We start from the raw sequence: 22,812 nt of genomic DNA, 5'->3' as shown, positions 1-22,812 counted from the left end.
ATATTATTCTAATATTCTAATATAGCACATTTTCTTTATTCATTTACCTAATGACAGATATTTAGATTGTCTCCATTCCTTGGCTATTGTGAATATTGCTTTAAGGACATGGAAGTCCAAGTTACCTCCTTGAGATACTGATTTCATTTCCTTTGGATACACTTCCAGAAGTAAGATTGCTGGATTATAGGGTAGTACTATTTATAGTATATATAGTATATAGTATATTTATAGTGGCTGTACCAATTTATATTCCCATTGACAGTTTATCATGGGATTCCCTTTTCTCCACATCCTTGCCAACATATCTTTCGTCTTTTTGATCATAGTCATTCCAACAAGTATGAGGGGATATCTCATCGTGGTTTCGATTTGTGTTTCCCTGATGATTAGTGACATTGAGAAGCTGTATGTATACCTGTTGGCCAATTAATTTGCTAGTATTTTATTTTTAAAAAACTTAGGATTTTGTATTTATAGTTATGAGAAAGATTTATCTGTATTTTTTCTTCCTGGTAATGTCCTTTTAGTATCAAGGTTATGTAGACTTTATAAAATGGGTTATAAAAGTATTCTTTTCTTACCTATTCTTTGAAAGAGTTTGTATAAGATTAGAATTATTTTTCCAGTAAATATTTGGAAGCATTGGACCTCAGATTCAATTCCTAATTAGTTATAAGAGTATTCAGATTTTCTATTTCTTCTTAAATCTGTTTTTGGTAAAATGTTTTTCTTGGAATTAGTTCATTTTTGGATTTATTGGCATAGTGTTCCATAATTTCCTCTTACTACCTTCTTGAAGTCTGTTGATTCTCTAATGACATTCTCTTTCCAATTTCTGATACTGGTTATTTGCATTCTCTTTCTCTCTGGAACAAAGCTCATACATTTTATTATTTTTTTCCAAGAAAACAAAGTTGTCTTTTATTTTATTAATTTTTGCTCTTTATCCCTTTTTCTCCTTTCTTTGGGTTTTGCTTTTCTTTTCTAGTGTTTTAAGGAAATATCCTTAGATAATGGATTTTTTCTTTTCTAGCACATGCATTTAAAGCTATAAATTGCACACTATTCATAGTTTTTGCTTCATCTCACAATTTTGATGTCATATTTTTATTATTCTTCAGTTCAAAAGATTTTTTATTTTTCTTTGTGATTTCATCTTTGACTTTTGGGTTACTTAGAAGCATGTTGCTTAATTTCTGCACATTTGTGGCTTTTCAAGTTACCTTGTGATTTCTAGTTTAATTCCACTGCAGTCAGAAAATATATGATCTCAATACTTTGAAATATGTTGAGATTTGCTTTATGGCCCAGTCTGTCACTGATTTTTGTAAACATTCCATTTGCACTTGAAAATAATATGGATTAATATATGGATTCTGTGGTCATTCAATGCAGTGTCCTACATGTCAATTAAGTCAGGTTTGCTAATAATGTCCTAGTCTTCTGAATTCTTATGAATTAATTCTTTTAATAATTTTCAGTTACAGATGAGGGGCAGCAGAGTTTGCCACTCCAAAATATGCCACTCTTGCTTAAGGATGATTTTGAGCTAAAAGCAATTCAAAAGAACCAAACACAAGAAAAACTCTGCTTCCCTGTGCCACCCTCAGTAGGAAAGACAGGATGATTCTTAACCAACACAAACAACTCTAAAGTCTTTTCAGTCTGGAGATGGGGCCAGAGGAGTCTACATAACAAATCTTAATCCCCTGTATACTTTCCCATAATTTGCTGTCTTGGAAGCTCAAAGTCCATTTTTTTTGTTTTGTTGCTTCTGTATAATTTATTGCTCTTTTCTAAAGATGCTATAGAAGTCCAAGTTCTAGCTAGCCCTTTGAGTTGCTCATTGTCAAGACCTATGTGTATATGTGATGCAGGTGTTAATCAGCTTCTGTTTTCCTCTTGGTTGTTTTATTTTTAAATATTTTATTTGTTTATTTATATATATATGTATATACATACATATATATATATATATATATAGAGAGAGAGAGAGAGAGAGAGCGCATGTGCAAGCGGGGGAAGACAGGAAGGAGAGAGAGGTAGAATCTTAAGCAGGTTCCATACTGGGTGCAGAGTCTGATGTGGGACTCCATCTCACAACCCTGAGATCATGACCTGAGCCAAAATCAAGAGTTGGAAGCCCAAACAACTGAGCCGTCCAGGTGCCCCTATTTTCCTCTTGTTTATTTGTTTTTGTTTTTTCTTCAGTCTCATTTGCAGGGTCCCAACCAGTGAACTCAAGATGGGTAGAGGAAAAACACTTTTCCTCTGCTACCATTTTGACAAGTGTGAAGGGACAGTAAAAGCCTGAGATGCCCCACTGACTCTGGAACCTACAGATGAAATCCTAGAACAACAGATAAAAGCTGGAGAGAAAACAAAACAAAACAAAACAAAACACAGAAAACAAACAAAACAAAACAAAAGCTGGAAAGAGGTAAGAATTCGTTTGTCATGTCAATCCTCTGGATGCCTGTTGGCAGTGGCTGCTTGAGAGTGGAAGGTAAGAATTTCTCCTTATCTTTTTTCCCTCAAAATTTAGATTAACAGGAGAAAACATTTGTGTGAGATAGTTCTTTGAGTTTGTGCTGTTTTTGCTATTTGTTATTGATCTGATTCTCTCCCAAAGGCAGACATAATTTTTCTTTGTCTTTATCTTTTGTGTCATTTGCCATAGTGGGGAGAATCATAAGATAAAACCTAAGTATAGGTCCTGAAAGTCCCTTGTTTGAATTGGCCTCACTGATTGGTGAGTTAACTTCTCCCTGGACTGATATTTGGACAAACTTTGCTCTGGGTCACCAATAAAACAAAGCAAAAACAAAAAACAATGAGATGAAATTCTCCTATCTCATTTCATGTCTTAAGAGCTTGGCTTAGATCCAGTGAGAGTGTACATTCCTTGGTTTTTTTTGACTCCTCAGGAGTGCAGATTGTTGGGGCCCGCATCCCATAGGTGATGAGCCGTCAGGCTAGGAATCTGAGATACTTCCTTACCAAGTGGGCCAGCAATCGGGGGAATTTGTCTGGAGAAGGGGCCACAGCCCATAAGAAGCCTTTTTTTTTTTTTTTTTTTTTTTCCATAAGAAGCCTTTTTTGTCTTTCTCACTACCATGTCAGTGCTGGGAAAATCCCATCCTAGCACTGCCTTCCTGGTACTGCAGAATAGTGGGTCTGCCAAAATCCATAATACCCACAGTACCAAATGCTGTGGAGCAACAAAAACTTTCATTCAATACTGGTGGGAATGCCACATGGTGTACTCACTTTGGAAGACAGTTGGTAATTTCTTACAAGAATAAAAATACTCAGGGTGCTTGGGTAGCTCAGTTGGTTAAGCTTCTGCCTTTGGCTCAGGTCATGATCCCAGGGTCCTGGGATCAAACCTGTCCCCCATAGCTGAGTCGGCCTCCCTGCTCTGTAGAGAGTTTGCTTCTTCCTCTCCCTCCAACCCTCCCACCCCACTCATGCTCTCTCTCTCCCTCTCTCAAATAAATAAAATCTTAAAAATAAAATAAAACAAAATAAAAGTATTCTTATCATATGATCCAGTAACTGTGCTCCTTGGTCTTTACCCAAAAGAGTTGGAAACTTATGTCCACGAAATTCCTGAGTTGGGATGTCTATAGCGGCTTTGCTCATAATTGCCAAAATCTGGAAGCCACCAAGATGTCCTTCACTAGGTGAACAGATAAATAAACTGTGGCATGTCCAGATAATGGGGTATTATTCAGCACTAAAAAGGAATGAGCTATCCAGTCATGAAAAGACATGGAAGAAACTTAAATGTGCTGGGGTTCAGGTATGCTATCCTCCAATATGGAGATACTTCTCAAATATGGCACACCTTGGGATATTGAATATTTTAAGCTGAAAAAGTTTGAGAAAATGGTAGAAACAGGAAGGTCTCTGTGACATCCACAATCCCTCTTTCTTCTTCCTTGAAACACATCGTAAAACAGTCATATGAGAAGTGCCCTCCCTATACCTGGAGGAAAGGAGGATCCTTATCTCTGAAGACAAGGGGTGCCAAGAAGGATCCTAACAATCAGGATTTGCAAAGTTCCCCCAGTTTACTACAATTAGCTTATACTCCTAACTTAACATACTTCACCACTGCCTACTTTTCATCAAACCTACCATAGAAACACACAAGTTTTCATCTCCTTATGAAGGCTCAGGTGTCATGTAAAACACATGTTAAATTTTTTTAAAAAAAGATTTTATTTATTTGTTCATGAGAGACACAGAGAGAAGGCAGAGACATAGGAAGAGGGAGAAGCACTCTCCCCTCGGGGATCTGGATGTGGAACTTGATCCCAGGACCCCGGGATCAGGCCCTGAGCTGAAGGCAGATGCTCAACAGCTGAGCCACCCAGCTGTCTCTACCTTTCTTAATTTTGCCATGAATCTAAATCTATACTAAAAAATAAACTATTACTTTTTTTTTTTTCTTTTAAAGAGGACTCAAAGCCTCCTCACCAATTGCAGGAGCTTTCTTTTTTTTTTTTTTATTTATGTATGATAGTCACAGAGAGAGAGAGAGGGGGGCAGAGACATAGGCAGAGGGAGAAGCAGGCTCCATGCACCGGGAACCCGATGTGAGATTCGATCCCGGGTCTCCAGGATCGCGCCCTGGGCCAAAGGCAGGCGCCAAACCGCTGTGCCACCCAGGGATCCCTTGCAGGAGCTTTCTTATTTATCTCAGGACACTGAAGATACTGGAAAAAGCCATGATATTGGAAAAACAATTGTCCTACATGTGAGAATAAAAGGGAGGGGGAATTAAGTAGTAATGGTCCTAGATTTTTGATAATAGATAAATAGGCCCCCTGAATTCCTTCTCAGAGAAAACCTACATCCTTTCTCTGTCCCTTTGAGATGTAAATCTTACTACATCTTTGAAATATGAAACATCCAAGGAGATAACTCTTGGCTATGCAGTCACCTGAGATGGAAGCAAATTAAAAGGGGGGAAAAAGGAAACTTTTGTTGTTGTTGTTGTTTTTTGTTAAAAGGAAACTTTTTGGAAATAAACTGCCACTTAGTGTTTCCAAAAGGCCCCTGGCTCAAAATGTAGTTCACACTTTCCGTAATACTGCATCTCAGGACAAATAAGAAGCCTAAAATTCTCCACAGGTGTTGGCAAAAAGCTTTAGCCCTCGTCGAACAGGTAACCTTAACCTGTTCCATCTGCCAGAAACTAATTCTGATTAAAACCAAAATAAGACAAGGACGAGGATCAACTCATAAAAGTTAGTGAAATTTGGGGTGCCTGGGTGGCTCAGTTAGGCATCGGGCTTCAGCTGGGGTTGTGGTCCTGGGGTTCTGAGATTGAGCCTCATGACAGGGTCCCTGTTCATTGAGGGGCCTGCTTCTCGTTCCCCCTCCATTCGTGCTCTCTCTCCTAAGTAAATAAATAAGAAAAAAATTAGTGAAATTTATGTTTCTATCTTTATAGAAACATAAATTTTTATACCTAACTCATAGCTAATATTTAGAATAAAAACTTTAAAACTTTTACTTTTAAGACTTTAAAACTTTTGGGATCCCTGGGTGGCGCAGCGGTTTGGCGCCTGCCTTTGGCCCAGGGCGTGATCCTAGAGACCCGGGATCGAATCTCACATCGGGTTCCCGGTGCATGGAGCCTGCTTCTCCCTCTGCCTGTGTCTCTGCCTCTCTCTCTCTGTGACTATCATAAATAAATAAAAATTAATTAAAAAAAAAAGACCTTAAAACTTTTAACTTTTTTTTTTTTTTTTTTTTTTTTTACCATCCGAACAAAAGCAATGATTTATTGGTAATGGCAATGAATGGAATATTGACAGTCTCTGATGAGAATCAAGCAATTATCCAGGAGCTGTAGATCTGATTGCATTATGGTCTTCCAGTGTCTTTTGTACCTTAGTGGCTTTCTCCTTTTTTGCCAACTACTCGTTTGAAGTCATTCATATTGGTTGCCTGGACTGGAGTACCAATAAAAGTAAAATATGAAATTCTTGTTGTTTCTTCTTCACCTTGATTGGACTGAACAAATATAGTTACACTGTTAACATTCTGAAACTTAACATAACGAAGTGGGACAATGCCATCTTCTTTAATATCATCCTCTGTTAGTTCTCTATTTACGTTTGCATGTTTATATATTTATGTTGTGTACATGTGATATTATTCTAAGTCCTGATGGTATCACCCAAATTCATTTGTAACAAAGCTCTATTAATTGACTTAAAAAAAAAGATTTTTAAAATTTATCTTAGAAACAGAGAGAGCACACATGAGAGTGGGGAGAGAAACTTCATGCCACCTCCTACATGGGACTCAATCTTCAGGACCCATGAAATTATGACCCTAGTGGAAACCAAGAGTTGGAGGCTTACCTGACTGCACCCAAGAAGGTACCCCTCTACTAACTGACTTTAAAAAGTAAGTGCTTGGGGGCATCTGGCTGGCTCAGTCAGTGGAGTGCGTGACTCTTGACCTTGTGATTATGAGTTAAAGTCCCACTTTGGGTATAGAGATTACATATAAAATTTTTTTTCAAAGGAAAAGTAAGTGCTTGTATAAATTAAGTCTTTCTAACACTTTAAAAGCAAATAAAAACTAACTTCAATGTGTTTCAGGTTCACATGATGTAATATTATCGTTAGTAAATAAGGATAGGTTACAATTGTTGGTTAGATAAAAGTGAGTGGCTGGGTGGCTCAGTGGATTAAGAATCAGCCCTCAGGTCATGATCCTGGGGTCCTGGGATCAAGCCTCACATCAGGCTCTTTGCTCAGTGGAGAGCTTGCTTCTCCCTCTGCCTCTCCTCCCCACTCCTCTCTCTCAAATAAGTAAAATCTTTTTTAAAAAAGTAAGTATGTTTTCAGAATTGTCAGCACTAGACAGAGTGTAGATTTATAGTTATTCTGCCTGGGTTTACTAGTCAAATAATCTTCTTCTAGATATCTAAGATTATAAAATTATAAATTCAACCTAAGAACAAAAGATACAATAAAGATGAATTGCTTGATGTATATCGAACATGTCAGTAAAAATAAAAACAGGGGAGAAGGGAGAGACATATTTAACTTCTAGGTTTTTTGTTTCTGTGTTTTTTTTTTTTTTGATACTTGCCTATTTGTCAACAACAACAAAAAATCAGGATGATGGCCAGCTTTATTTAATGTCTCATGAGGTTTTCATGAGCAACACAAACATAATTATTAAGGCCAAGTGAATTAAATAAATGTAAGTGGGAAAACATTTATAAATGAACTTTCTAAAAGTAAGTTTGTTTATTTAAAGTAATCTCTAAGAGGATCCCTGGGTGGCGCAGCAGTTTGGCGCCTGTCTTTGGCCCAGGGCGCGATCCTGGAGACCCGGGATCGAATCCCACATGGGGCTCCCGGTGCATGGAGCCTGCTTCTCCCTCTGCCTGTGTCTCTGCCTCCTCTCTCTCTCTCTCTCTCTCTCTCTCTCTCTCTGTGACTATCATAAATAAAAAAAATAAACAATCTCTACACCCAACGTAGGGTTCAAACTTATAACTCTGAGATCAAGAGTCACATGCTCCTTGGACTGAGCCACCCAGGAATCCTTGTAAATGAAGTTTTTAACAATAATTATGTCTTTTTTTTTTTTTTTTTTTTTAGTACTTATGTCTTAAAATATATCCATTTAAAAATAGTTTCCAGGGGCACCTGTGTAACTCAGAGGTTGAGCATCTACCTATGGCTCAGGTCATGATCCTGGGGTCCTGGGATTAAGTCCCATGTAGGACTTGAAGCAGCCAAAGGGAGGCTGCTTCTCCCTTTGCCTATATCTCTATGTCTCTCTTTGTTTCCCTTATGAATAAAAAAAATCTTTTAAAAAATAGTTTGCACAATCTATTTGGTAACTTGAAACCTTTAAGTTAGTATACTAAGTTTAGTTAAGTGATAGATATTCATTGACTATCTAGATCATTTCCAAAAAAGATAAAATACTGAAACATTAATTGTAACATAAATGTAAGCTTATCTACTTTGGCTTCTCAATTTTTATTTATTTATTTTTTTTTTAAAGAGAGATTTATTTATTTTTTTATTTATTTATGATAGTCACAGAGAGAGAGAGAGGCAGAGACATAAGCAGGCTCCACGCACCGGGAGCCTGATGTGGGATTCGATCCCGGTTCTCCAGGATCGTGCCCTGGGCCAAAGGCAAGCGCCGAACCACTGCGCCACCCAGGGATCCCGGCTTCTCAATTTTTAAAGAGAGGCAAAAGGTACTTGGATCTGTTCATAAGCATGTCTTTTTTTTTACCACAGTGAAAAATTATACTATGAAAATTATGCTATGTAGAAATTATGAAATGGTATATTAATAAATTTACTAATCTGAAGAATGCTGACATATGACAGTTCACAATTGCCTGCTCCCCAATTTGCGCTGGAAATTAAGGTCAGTAAGACTTAAGAATTCTAATCTAAAAAAAAAAAAAAAAGAATTCTAATCTATACATGTAAATGACCTACAAGAATACTATGGGTAAAGGAAAAAACTCTATGTGCAGAGCATGCAAGGAAAGTAAGATAGATTTTTAAGGAAAGATGAAAGGTATGACAGCTTCAATTTTTTAAAAATGTTTCTTTAGATTTTATTTTTAAGTCACCTCTGCGCCCAACGTGGGGCTCGAACTCACACCCTAAGATCAAGAGTTACACACTCCACTGACTGAGCCATCTAGGCACCCCAGGATGGGTACAGTTTTGCTGAGGGAAAGGAGAGAAATTTTGTCCTCATTTAGAGGTTATTTAAGGTTGTTTCAGATTGAGAAAGAGGAAAATAAAGGACAAAATTCTAAAGGGTGTAGGAAGCTAAAAAAAAGAAAGAATATCTTACCTTGTGGTGTCAAGCCGGATAAAATTGCATGGATTTATCATAAGGGTATAAAGAAGCTTTAATATTAATAAAATACCAATGCAAATGTAGAATTTGATTTTCTTTCTCTGTTAAAAAGATAAAGTTTCCTGGGATTATTGGTCTGTTCTTAATAAAAAATGTAAAAAAGTGTTTGTTTTTTAATCTACTGAGTAATATGGCTAGGAAGCAAAGATCGCTTTATCAAAATAATTTCCTGCACTTCATGTTATCTCTAGCAAGTCTTCGATTAGTTATGAAAACAGTCTTCTCAGTATTAAAACTGCTAAGGTTTTTTGTTTTTTTTTGTTTTCATTTTCTCCTCAGCTACCTTACTTCCTATGTTTTTGACATCTTTTATTGTCACTTCGGTAAATGAGTAAGTAAGTATTGCTTCTTAGTGATCTGTAATCCTATTTACTGATCTTCCTCAATTTACTATGGAGTTATGTCCTGACCAATCTACTGTAAGTTGAAAATCATAAATTGAAAATGCATTTAATGCACCTAACTTACTGAACATCATAGCTTAGCTTTGTCTACCTTAAATGCACTCAGAACACTTACATTAGCCTATGGCTGGGAAAGATAACCTAACACAAAGCCTATTTTTATAATAAAGTGCTGAATATCTCATATAATGTATTGAATACTGCACTGAAAGTGAAAAACAGAATGGCTGTATGAATAGCGAATGGTTGTCAGTGTGTCGGTTGTGATCACACTCCTGATCTAGTGGCTGAGTGGGAGCTGTGGCTTGCTGTCGCTGCCCAGCATCATGAGAGATTACCGTACTTCCTATTACTAGCCCTGGGAAAAGATCTAAATTCATGATTTGAAGTATAGTTTCTGAATGTGTATTGCTTCTGCACCATTGTTAAGTTGAAAAATCTAAGTCAAACTGTTGTAAGTAGGGAACTGTCTGTAATCAAGTGCTTAAAACTTTTGGCATTTTCTGCAAACTTTACAAAGCCAAATTCTAAATAAAGTCTTTGATTTCAAACTGACTTTGAGGTTTTGTTTTGTTTTTGAAGGTCCTTGGGAAATCTCCAAGGATTTGTTCTCTTACCTGGTAAAAACAGAGATGTTAAGCTGATTAGGTTTATTTTACATGTCAAATTACACAGGAAGCATTGCCAAATAAGAAGTGGTTTAACCTTCTTTAGTTTGTAATTGTATGGAGATATGTTATTAATATATTAATATATAATATTATATAAGTATAATATTATAATATAATTATAATAATATAATTATATATTAAGATAATATAAAATTGCAATTTTAGCAATTGCACAAAATTCCTAGAATTGTGTTAATGTTATTATCCATGTACTCAGTCATAATTTCAATTAAAATCTTACATGCCATAGAAGTAACAAAATTTCCTTGTCAATTGCATTATAATGAACTCTCATCAGACATTTCACTGTGGCATACATATCTTTTGTAATTCATAGACAATTATTGTTTTACTCTGACACTTCCTTGAAATCTTTCATAATCAGCTGTAATCCAAAAGTACTTAAACCTAAAGAAGTCTGTGGAGAAGCCTCTGACAAACACTCTGGAGTACAGTTTTCTGATAACTTTGAAAGCATACCCCTTGACTAGGTAAGAATTTCCAGAACTCTAATAAAGAAATGGAAGACTACATAAAACTGCTGACTCAAGGTCAGGTAGAAGAACATTATCTATAACAGCCAAATTATGGAAGCAGCGCAACTGTCCATCAATAGATGGAGAGATAAAGAAGATGTGGCATAGATATACAATGGAATATTACTCAGCCATAAAAAGGATGAAATCTTGCCCTTTGCAGCAATATGGATTAGAGCTAGAGAGTATGATGCTGAGCAAAATAAGTCATATGTGGAATTTAAGAAACACAACAAATGAGTAAAGGGGGAAAAAAAGGAGAAAGCCAAACCAAGAGAGAGACTTAACTGTGGAGAACACACTGCTGGTTACCAGACAGGAAAGGGGTTTGGGGGGATGGGGGAAACAGGTGGTGGGGGTGAAGGAGGGGGCCTTTGTCAGTGATGAGCACGAGGTGATGTACAGAAGAGATGAATGGGGCACCTGGGTGGCTCAGTGGTTGAGCATCTGCCTTCAGCTCAGGGCATGATCCCGGGGTCCTGGAATCGAGTCCCACATCGGGCTCCCCATAGGGAGCCTGCTTCCCCCTCTGTGGGGAAGCCTGTGTCTGCCTGTGTCTCTGCCTCTCTCTCCATCTGTCATGAATAAATAAATAAAATCTTTTTTAAAAAAGGAAGTGTTGAATCACTATATTGCACACCTGAAACTACTGTGACACTATGTTAGCTAACTGGTATCAAAATAAAAAGCTTAAGAAAGATTAAGTAGAACAAGAAGTAATCACAGAGGACTGAATAAATTGATGAAGATGATTAGACATTTTTAAATGGCCTTTTTGTTTGAATTTTTGCTGGCTCTTTAATGTTCTATTTTCTGGATATAGGAAACACTTTTTCTCTTTCCTCACAAGCTATTTACAACTTACAGTGATGCATAGATCATATCTTTGTAAACAAAAATAACACATTACTTTTTCTCCCAACCTGAGAGACTGGGATTCCCAACATGATGGTGTGTGGAGGTGGGTCTTTGGGAAATGGTCAGGCCCCGAAGGTGGAGACCTCATGAATGCAACTACTCCCCAGAGAGCTCCCTCACTCCTTTGGCCATGTGTGGACACAATGAGAAGACCGCTGTCTGTGAACTAGGAAGGAGGTGCCCGCCGGACACTGGATCTGCTGGCAATGTGATCTGGGCTTCCCAGCTTTCAGAAATGTGAGAACTAAATTTCTGTTGTCTGTAAGCCACCTAGTCCGGAGGGTTCTGTTACAGCAGTGTGAATGGACTACACCATTGCCTGATCCCTCCAGAATTCAGAGATTCTTATTGAGCCATGTAACCAATATACCGTGGCAACAAGGAAGCTTCACAGTTTCCAAGGCTGGGTCAAAAGAAGCTCTTCAGTTCCTGCCTTGTTCTGTCTCCCCAACACTCTCTCTTGGAGCCCTGGGCTGTATAAGAAATCTGGCCACCCTGTTGGGAAGACTCCATGGAGGGACCTGAGACTATATTGAGAGAAAGAAGGGCCAAACTGAGCTGATATTTTCAGCTCTTCTCCCTAGAGCACTAGACATAAGAAGGAAGCCTTCCTGGACTTTCCCACCCAGCCCAGATGCCAGGTGAATACCACCCAGCAATGCTTATCAATATCATGTGGAAGCTGAAGAATCAGCCTTGCTCAAATTCTTGATCCAAAATATTGTGAGATATTTAAAAGGCTTTAGAAATTTTTAAATTTAATTTTATTTTTTAAATCACTAAGGGCACCCAGGTGGTTCAGTCAGTTAAGCATCTGCCTTTGGCTTATGACATGATCCCAGGGTCCTGGGAATAAGCCCCACATTGGGCTCCCTGCTCAGTGGGGAGCCTGTTTCTCCCCCTGCCTCTGCTGCTCCTTTTACTTGTGCTCTCAATCTCTCTCTCTTTGTCAAAAAACAAAACAAAACAAAAATACTAAGTTTCAGGGCAGTTTGTTACATGGCAATAGCTAGCTGGAACAATATTGATACAAGTCAATCACCTTCATTTTATTTATTTATTTATTTGTTTATTTATTTATTTAACTCCAGACGCACAAAATTTGAGGTTTCTTTCTCATTGGTCTGTGCAAATTCTCTTTTGTTCTCTTTTATTACTTTTTTCTTCTATTCTTCTGTTCTTGTAGGAATTTATTATAGGTGTCTGACATGTACTCTTTCAAACTACCACGTCTATTTATTTAGATATATGTCTCTTCTTAAAAATATAGCAAGTCCTATTTTTTGTATATACATTTATTTATTTTTTAAAAAAATATTTATTTATTTATTCATGAGAGGCACACAGAGAGAGGCAGAGACACAGGCAGAGGGAGAAGCAGGCTCCATGCAGGGAGCCTGATGCGGGACTCGACCCCGGGTCTCCAGGATCAGGCCCTGGGCTGAAGTCGGCGCTAAACTGCTGAGCCACCCGGGCTGCCCTGTATATACCTTTAAAGTTATAGAATTGGTATTGTACTATAAGCCATGTTCATTAAAAAAAAATTTTTTTTTTGCACTCACTTCGTAAGTTTCTGAGATCTCACAATATTGTTTCATGGAATCCAGGTTGTTTGTCCAGAGTGCTGCATAACATTCCACCAAAAACATACTCCATCTTTTCCTCATTCATCCTGTTGATATCAGAACCAGCAATTTGTTATGACACACATTGTGTTGTTGTAAAGGTTACAAACTTTCGCAAGACAGTGTTTTGAGAGGTAAGGAGGGGAGAGATCACTGTATCATAGGGACTGTGTGTTCTTTATTTCACTATCATACTGCTCTGCCACAGCTACACTGCTTTAGAGTCATATCAGCAAGACCTGAGGGCCTTTTATTCCCCCACCTTCTCCAGAACTTGATAACATCTCACTTCCTGATTTTAGTGAAGTGGTATCTGTTGTTTTGATTTGCATTGTTCTCATTACTGGTAAGATCAAACGCTTACCGGAGGGTGAGTTTCCCCTTCAGTGAATTATCTATCAAATCCTTTGCCCATTTACAAAATTGGGTTTCCTGTAAAAAAAAAAAAAAAAAAAGAAAGAAAGGAAAGAAAGAAAGAAAGAAAAAAGAAAAGAAAGAAAGAATTGGGTTTCTTGTCTTTTTCTTGCTGATCTGCAGTTCTTGAATGTTCTAGCTATGACTCTGTTCTTGGCTTTGTACAGATTTCTCTCAGGCTGTCAGTCTGCTCCCTTGTCTATGGGGCACTTTACTGAACTCAGATCTTTGAATGGTTAAATCCATTGATTTTTTTTTTAACTTTATGTAATTTAAAAATCTTGTTTAAAAGATCCTGCCTCCCTCTCCACCCAAGGTGATAAAGCTGTTTTTCTGTTTTCCCCTGATAGATTTTACCCCTGAACCTGCAAGGGTACCATCTGAGATTCCAGGCCTCTTACCAGCAAATCCCTTGCATCTTCAGCACTTTCTTTGAATGCTACCTTCACTGTCACCTGCTTCCTCTGGAAGAATCCTGGCTTTCCCTGGAGAATCCTCCTGAACCCAGGGTGGGAGGCTTGACTGGAGAGTGCTTTCTGGTAAGTTAGAAAAAGCCAGCCCCTCTGGAGGGCAGAGCCCCAGGCACAGGGATGGTGAGGGGAGTGTGGATGGGTCTCCTCCCCCACTGGCCTTCTCCCTGCATACCCTATGCAGGGCACACTCCTGGCTGAAGTGTGGTTTTATCCTGTCCGCATCATCTTTCACCTCATAAGGCTGAATTCTTGGGGTACCTGGCTGGCTCAGTTGGGAGAGCACATGATTCTTCTCAGGGCTGTAAGTTCAAGCCCCACACTGGGTACAGAGATTACTTAAAAGTAAAATCTTGACCCCCTCCCAAAAGCTCAATTCTTAAGCACTATGCTCTCTGCCCACCTCCTCCCATCCTTCCTCTTTCCTCAATGCCTCAACCCTGTGGGAACCTTCAGTACACCCACAGCCACTTTCTCAGTGTGCACCCACAGTTCCCTCTCTGGGCCCCTCCCTCCTACGACTCTGGGACACAGTTTAGCTCCCACCATCACATCATTATAACCACACTTTGTACCCCCAACTTGTCTGGAAAAACTCTGCCCCAACTTACCACCAACCTTCTGCTAACTCTGTAGCTGCACATGAGCTAACCAATGAAAAGTCAGGGTCACGTGGAATCATCTCACTTTTAAATTATGACCAAACATCTGTATGTCCTCTTGACTGTTCCTTCTACAAGGAATGATTCTCCACCAGAGGTCAAATGGTTCACTCCATTATTTGATTAGGTCTCTGCTCAGATCACCTCTTTGGAAAGGCCCTTATCAGACCATATAGAATTCCCCTCCCCCAGCACTACCTAGTTCCCATGACACAGCTTTATTTTCTTTCACAGCACATAACATAATATTTAATTATGTACTTGTTATTTATCTTCCCTTTCCCCAGCTTGAATGGAAGCTCAGTAAAAGTGATTTGCCTGCCTATTCTGTTCCGGGCTGTGTCTCCAGTCTAAAATGCACAGGAGGCATTTAATAAATATTTTTGAAATTAATGAATGATGGCTGGCTCCAGGATGGATGTCCCCAAAGTATTAAAAACATTGATATGTTATCTGATATGTTTGATAGTATTGAGAGGCGTTTAGGAGTTCTGGTAGAGAATTTGGGTATGCATTCATGATAAGCACATAGAAAAGCAAGCAAATTTAAAAATAAAGTAATTACTAATTCCAGGGGTATAAAAACAACAAAAGGTTGTTTCCAGAAAAGAAATATAATTATAGAACCATACATGGCTCAGCTACAAATATTTATTTCATCATAGTAAGGTAAGCACAGAACAATAATTTAACCCCAAACTGTGATGTACCTATTTTGGCTCAATGGAAAGGAGAGAGAGAGAAGAGGAGGGACAGGTGTCTCTATGTCCATCTGGTGGGGGTATGTGGCTGGGATTTGTGTGTGTGCATGGTAGCTAATCCTAATCTTCTGTGGTAGAAAGTCAAATGATAATATTCCAAACTGAAAAATCACAAAACACTTGTTTACACACAACCTACTTATAAGAAGAGATTATAGGGAAAGGAAAAGCTTTCCTTGACCCTCTTAGCATCCCTGGCTGGGTCTGGAAATTAAACTGACAAAGATTAAGAGGAGAAAAGCCTACACATTTTATTGAATTTTTACATGTTCAAGGGAGCCTTCAGAAGAGAATGAAGACTCAAAGTAGTGACCAGAGCATGAAGCTTTTATACCGTTAAGACAAAGAAACAATGAATTTGTGAAGAGTTGATAAGACAAAGGGGTAGTATATATTGAAGAAGTAACTAGGAAGAGAAGGGTTAGTTTAACAAGGTTTATTTATACAGCCTCTTGGCCTCCAGTTTCCCATCTCTGGTGATAAGAATGTCTTCCTTCCTTCCTTCTGGTACAGGAAGGTACCTTCACTTAGGACATTTATGACCTGTTTCACAGTAGAAGGTTAATGGGAGGAGGGGTGATCAGAGTGACCTTTCTGCCATTTAAAAAAATTCCTTCAGCTTAAGATATTTCATATGCCACAGTGCCATATTTGGAGATAGCATGTCTTCAATGCCATCAAGCTAGATACCAGAAAGAATAATTCCTGAAGTTAAAATGATTGCTGTTGAGCAATGAGACTGAGGGTATGATGAGAGAGGAGAGCCAAAATTGCTGCTTTCCACCAGAAGTCTTTTGGTTCTAGTGGCCTTCACAATGAACTATTTAGTTGTATCACTAGAATAAAAGATAAAATATTGAAAACATTAAAAAATTAACTTTTATGCTGCTAAGAAGTAACACCATTTTGAAAACTAATATGGTATTATAATAAGATGTGAGGATAAAAATATGGGAACATGTTTCTCCAGAGAAGATCTACAAATGGCCATAAGCACATAGAAAGATGATCAACATCTCTAATCATTAGGGAAATGCAAGTTAAAACCACAATGAGAGGGACGCCTGGCTGGCTCAGTCTGGGTGGAGCATAGGACTCATTATCTTGGAGTCCTGAGCTTGAGCTTTAACCTTGGGGGTAGAGTTTACTTAAACAAACAAACAAACAAACAAACAAACAAACTACAGGGGCACCTGGGTGACTCAGTTGGTTAAATATCTGCCTTTGGCTCAGGTCATGATCCCAGGGTCCTGGGATTGAGTCCCATGTTGGGCTCCCTGCTCAGTGGGGAAACTGCTTCTCCCTCTCCTTCTGCCTGATGCTTCTCCTGTTTGTGCTTTCTCTTTCTCTCTCTGGGTCAAACAAATAAGCAAATTAAATATATTTTAAAAAAACTACAATGAGATACCATTAGGATGGCTACTATCAAAAAACAGATTAAAAAAAAAACACACAACAAAACAGAAAATAGGGATCCCTGGGTGGCTCAGCAGTTGAGCATCTGCCTTTGACTCAGGGCATGATCCTGCAGTCCCCGAATTGAGTCCCACATCAGACTCCCTTCATGGAGCCTGCTTCTCCCTCTGCCTGTGTCTCTGCCTCTCTCTCTCTCTCTGTCTCTCATGAATAAATAAATAAAATCTAAAAACAAAACAAAATCAGAAAATAACAAGTGTTGACAAGGATGTGGAAAAATTGGAATTCTTGGCAATTTTGTTGGGAATGTAAAATGGTGCCACTACTATGGAAAACAGTATGGAGTTTCCTCCAAAATTTGAAATTAGAAATACTCTATGACCCAGCAACTCCACTTCTAGGCATATACTCAAAAGAATTAAAAGCAGAGACTTGAGTAGATATTTGTGTGCCTGTGTTCAGAGTAGCATTATTCATAATAGTCAACAGGTGGGAGCAACCCAATGTCCATCAACAGATAAGTAGATAAACAAAATGTGACATATACATACAATGGAATACTATTCAGCCTTAAAAGGGAAGGAGATCCTGTCACATGCTGCAACATGGATGAACCTTGAGGACACTGGGCTAAGTGAAACAAGCCAGTCACAAAAAGACAAATTGGCTCAGGTTGTGATCTTGGTGGCCCGGGACTGAGTTCTGCACTGGGCTTCCCACAAGGAGCCTGTTTCTGCTTCTCTCTGTGTCTCTCATGAATAAACACAAAAAAAAATCTAAAAAAAAAAAAGACAAATACTGTATGATTCCACTTATATGAGGTGCATAGAGGAATAGGTAGGATGGTGGTTGTCAGGGCCTGTGGGGAAGGAGGACATGGGAAATGTTGTTTAATAGAAACAGAGTTTCAGTTTTGTAATTTAAAGAGTTCTGAGGATAGATGGTGATGCTGGTTGCACAAAAATATGAATGTACATAACACTGAACTTCATTAAAAATGGCTAAGATTGTAAATTTAATGTTATGTGTGTTTTTTTTAAATGCTATGTGTTTTATACCACAATTGTTTGCAAGGTGAGATAATTTTACAATGAAAACAAAATGAAAAATTTGGAACATATAAATATTATAAGTAAACATGGGCTTAAAAAGTTAAATCATGTTTAAAATTTATAAATGAGGGGTGTCTGGATGGCTGGGCCAGTTAAGAGTCTGACTTCGGCTCAGGTCATCTTCCCAGGGTTCTGGGATTGAGCCCTGTGTCAGGCTTCCTGCTCAGCACAGAGTCTGCTTCTCCCTCTCCCTCTGCCCCTCATTTATAATTTTTTTTTTTATGAATAAAGATTTTATAAGTAAAATCTTTTAAAATTTTAAAAAATGAAATAAAATTAAATTCTGTTATAATCCAATTGTGCCTTTAATAAATTGGTCCAAATCAAACTCAAATTTTTTTTAGGTTTTTTTAAGGGGGCTCCATGCTGGCTATGAACTCACAGCCCTGAGATCAAGACCTGAATTGAGATTAAGAGTCAGACACTTAACTGAGTGAACTACTCAGGAGCCCCTCAAATGATATTTTACTATAGACGTATAGAAATTTTCTACTTAAACTTTCTGGGTAAACTTATTAAACTGTAATATTTCTCTAATTATTATTAACATTATATTAATATGTTTATAGTCACTTGATTTTATTTTTTGACAATCTTATGCTTTGGGGATTTCAGACAAAAACAATACTAATTTTTAAATTATGTCAGTTTGGGGTGCCTGGCTGGCTCAGTTGGAGGAGCATGTGACTCTGATCTCAGGGTTGTGAGTTTGAGCCCCACATTGTGTGTGGAGCTTACTTAAAAATAAAATCTTAAAAAATAGTAAAACAAAATAATTTCAGTTTATCCAAAGATTTGTAAATAGTTGGAGTTTAACAGAATAATGCCTGTGATAAAAGATAAATAATGTTATAGAGGGATCCCTGGGTGGCGCAGTGGTTTAGCGCCTGCCTTTGGCCCAGGGCGTGATCCTGAAGACCTGGGATCCAATCCCACGTCGGGCTCCCTGGTGCGTGGAGTCTGCTTCTCCCTCTGCCTACATCTCTGCCTCTCTCTCTCTCTGTGTGTGACTATCATAAATAAATAAAAATTTAAAAAAAACTTTATTAAAAAAACAATGTTATAGATAAATGTATTCACTAAATTTTTCAAGAGTCCATATTTACCTCTTCAACCTAAAAGCAAAAGGAGATTTTGCTTATACCTCAAAAGTGTGTATTTCTCTATATTCCAACTTTTATTACTCTTATTAAACTCTGTCAACAAATAGGTATTCTCCCTAATATGTCCCTTAGGGTATATTAAAACTTCTTTTCTTTTAAAAATAACCATTGTTGTGTTCACAATGATGCTGATCATGAAAATCATCTAGATCTCTATACTAGAAATCAGTATCAATACATGTGACCCTACAAGTAAAGGAAAAAGGATTTATTGCACAACACAATCCATATGTGAGATCTAACTCTGTATTTTTGTCTAATTTTAAAATAAACCAGTTCTTCCTAAACCCAAAATGTTACTAGGTACTTACTAGTAAAACAATGTGTTGTAGGTTTGACAGTATAATTTTACCACTTAAAATTTAATTATGTTTTAAAATTATGATTTTTTTTAAAGATTATATTTATTTATTCATGAGAGATACAGAGAGAGAGAGAGAGAGAGAGAGAGAGAGAGGCAGAGACACAGGCAGAGGGAGAAGCAGGTTCCAGGCAGGGAGCCCAATGTGGGACTTGATCCTGGGATTCCAGGATCATGTCCTGGGCTGAAAGCAGGCGCTAAACCACCCAGGGATCCCCTACAATTATGATTTTTAAAGCTCTAAGTAAGATAATAATTCACTATAGTTTGCTATAACAATCTCTCATACCTATGTATATTTATATGTGTGGGATGTGTGTATGTATGTATCTATCTATCATCTATCTATCGAGAAAGAATAAGCTTACTTTGCTTCTATTTCTCCCCATATTCTGAATGAACTATTAATTTTTAAAATGTCATAAACCCACATCCCTTTACAAAGTTTAATGTACTATGTTTTACATGTATGATTGTATACATATATATGTGAATCAGGACTAAAAGAAACAACAAACAGACCAACAAAGAATCCTGGTAGTTCAAACAGGAGGTGTGGTAGTGGAGATAAATGTAAAGTTTGCTTTTATAAACAGTAGCCAAATGGAGATGATCTCACAAGAATTCTTATGTAGAAACTTTGCACTTGCAACCAGTGCTGAACCAGAGAGAGAGGCCCATCCAAATTCTTGTACATGATGGTGGCCCCATGTTTTCCATCCATTTCTTTTCATGTTAGCAACTAAATATATCTGTCAAGTAAGAAGCATAAATTGTAAATTACTAGAGCAGTATCACTTTTAATTTGAAAATAAGTATAAACAATTGGATCAAGCTAGACAAGTGTTTATACAATCACAGCAGAATTGGGAATTATTACCAATACCCATCACCAGGTCGATAAATTCACCAGATGGCTACCAAGGACAGCCATAATACGAAATTTCATTATGCACGCCCTAGTTATATTACCCATGTTGGGATTATATTTCATCTTGGGATAAAACAAATAAGCAATTATAGTTTTAGTCAAGATTTTTAATTAAGGCTTACTACTTTACAAAAGGAAAAGGGTAAGAAATTTAAACACTGACAACAAAAGGCTTTTGAAAGATCCCATCCCCCAATGAGAATGCACTTGTTCATTGACAGTACCAGGGTCACAGACTTTACTGGCCAAATTATGAAGGGAATCTGCATCATTCCGAATTAGCAGGAACTTGAGAATACAAAATAGGATTGGAAAAAAATAAACAGGACAGATTTTCCACAGAGACCTAATTCAGATGGCCAGATGCTTTTTCACTCTACATACAGTCAACAGAAAGTTGGAACACTCACCCTGCAGAGTCAGGATAAGCCCCTTTGATATTCTCTGCAGATATGTATCAAATGTAACCATATTCATTGACCTATTGAACACACTCTTGCATGTGTTCTTGAACACACTGAAAGGTTTTTGTTGGGATGGATTGATTATATTTGAACATGACTATATTCACAAGAAGTTTAAACCACCCCATGAATGCTCCCATCTGAGAAACCTAACATTCTTTGAATATACAGATATATTCCCTATGCATGAATTTTTTCATGCCAAAACATGGAATTGATGAGCCACAAAAATAAATAAAATGATTACCCATAGGAGAGGAAGGAGACGAGATGGGAGGGACAGGGGTAGAAGATGCACTTCTCTGAACCAACCTTGTTTTGTAGATTTGACTCTAAAATTATGTGAATGTTTGGACATAAGAGTAAAACAAACTTAAATCAAAATGTATTGGGAATTTGTGTCTTCCTTTCTTTTTTCTTGATCAGTCTGTCTAGAGGTTGATCAATTTTATTGATCTTTTCAGAGAACCAGCTTTTGGCCTCATTGATTTTTCTCTAATGTTCTCTAATGTATTGATTTTTGCTCTCATCTAATTTCTTCCTCTCTACTTGCTTTGAGTTTAATTTACCCTTCTTCTAGAAATTTCTTCTTTTTGAATACACATACTTGCCCAGCTATAAATTTCCCTCTAATAATGTGACATTGTTGTGAAGACTTTGTTTTCAAATTACAAAGCCAATTTCTTTAATAGACACAAGGGTATTCCAATGGTCTATTTCTCCATATTCTAGTTTTTACAATCTGTGTTTTTTTTTTTTTCAGTGACTTTTTTAAGGAACACCCAGGGTATTCCACAAGACCCCTCCAATCAGGCTCACTGGAGCTCAAACATCTCTGCACCCTGAATGGCTATGGGCACTGTTGGGCTTAGAGCACTTGGACAGTTGTCCCTTGCCTGCCCCGTGGCTATGGATGCTTAGGTGTGTGCGTAGTTTCGGAGTGTCACTTCTCCCAGGCCCTCTCAGTGGACAGAACTGGGAACTACATGTAAGAGTGTATCTATATGCAAACATGCCTATGTCAATTTCTTACCTATTTATACTGAAAACAGGCTTCACACATGGTATCTCCAATTCCGATCTAACCCCACGGAGTGCACTGTAGTGTTCTCTCTGTGAATATCTGTAACTGCCTTTTCAGACAGTGGGAAACTTGGCTCCCCTTGTCTTTGCTATACTAAGTTATATAATTAACCCCCTTGTATGTAGCTAATCTCTTACTGCTGTCACCTCTTCTCCCCCATGGATGTCTCCCTCACCCCTCTTGGGCTCTATCTCCCCAGGAGGGTCACTTCCCCCAGATGAAAGCCTCCTTGCCCCTCAATTCATGCTAAGTTGTAACCCCCCTCAGTGGTTCCTAACCTTGTTCAGACTCTGATGCTCTACCCTAAGCTGCCCCTTGGTGGGGACACCCCCTCACTTTGCTGGTGCTGCCCCTTCTGGTAGACAAGCTCTCACCCTCTATGGGCTCTGATACCCCTAGCCAGGCTGTCCCTCTGTGTGGACCTTGCTCTGACCATCTAAGCTTTGATATTGAATTTTTCAGGGAGGAAAAGGCTGCTCTTTTTTTTTTTTTTTTTTAAAGATTTTATTTATTTATTTATTCGTGAGAGACACACAGAGAGAGGCAGAGACATAGCAGAGGGAGAAGCAGGCTCCCTGTGTGGAGTCTGATGCGGGACTCGATCTAGGGACCCCGAGATCACATCCAGAGCCAAAGATAGACGTTCAACCACTGGGCCACCCAGGAGCCCCTGAGAAGGCCATTCTATAATGTTCTATATTATTGGAAAAAAGACTTAATGGTGTTATAACTTTCAATTAGTTATTCCCAAATAGTAGTAACATTTATATTTGGATTAACCATTACTCCTTGGCTCATAACACATTCTCCAAGCAGGGCCTGCCTTTATTTTTATTTACTTATTTTTTTATTAGTTTAAGACTTTTTTTATTTATTTGAG

The 22,812-nt window shown here is 38.0% G+C and overlaps 1 long non-coding RNA gene across 2 annotated transcripts in view; it reads left to right on the top strand.

Moving 5' to 3' along the window:
• The first annotated feature begins 2,218 nt into the window (after window positions 1-2,218).
• LOC121489945 overlaps window positions 2,219-22,812 on the top strand; it is a 59,626-nt gene continuing 39,032 nt past the window's right edge. The window contains exons 1-5 of one of the 2 annotated variants that reach the window (XR_005987462.1): window positions 2,219-2,509; window positions 6,267-6,432; window positions 8,301-8,433; window positions 9,220-9,271; window positions 13,859-14,047. This is a non-coding gene — a long non-coding RNA (uncharacterized LOC121489945). Of the gene's footprint in view, window positions 2,510-6,266; window positions 6,433-8,300; window positions 8,434-9,219; window positions 9,276-13,858; window positions 14,048-22,812 lie in introns of both variants that reach the window. The other variant, XR_005987463.1, reaches the window with a different exon arrangement.

The sequence above is a fragment of the Vulpes lagopus genome, chromosome 4, assembly GCF_018345385.1.
Source record: "Vulpes lagopus strain Blue_001 chromosome 4, ASM1834538v1, whole genome shotgun sequence".
NCBI lineage: Eukaryota > Metazoa > Chordata > Mammalia > Carnivora > Canidae > Vulpes > Vulpes lagopus.
Note: the sequence above shows the minus strand (reverse complement) of the source record. Positions and strands in the feature narration are given on the sequence as shown.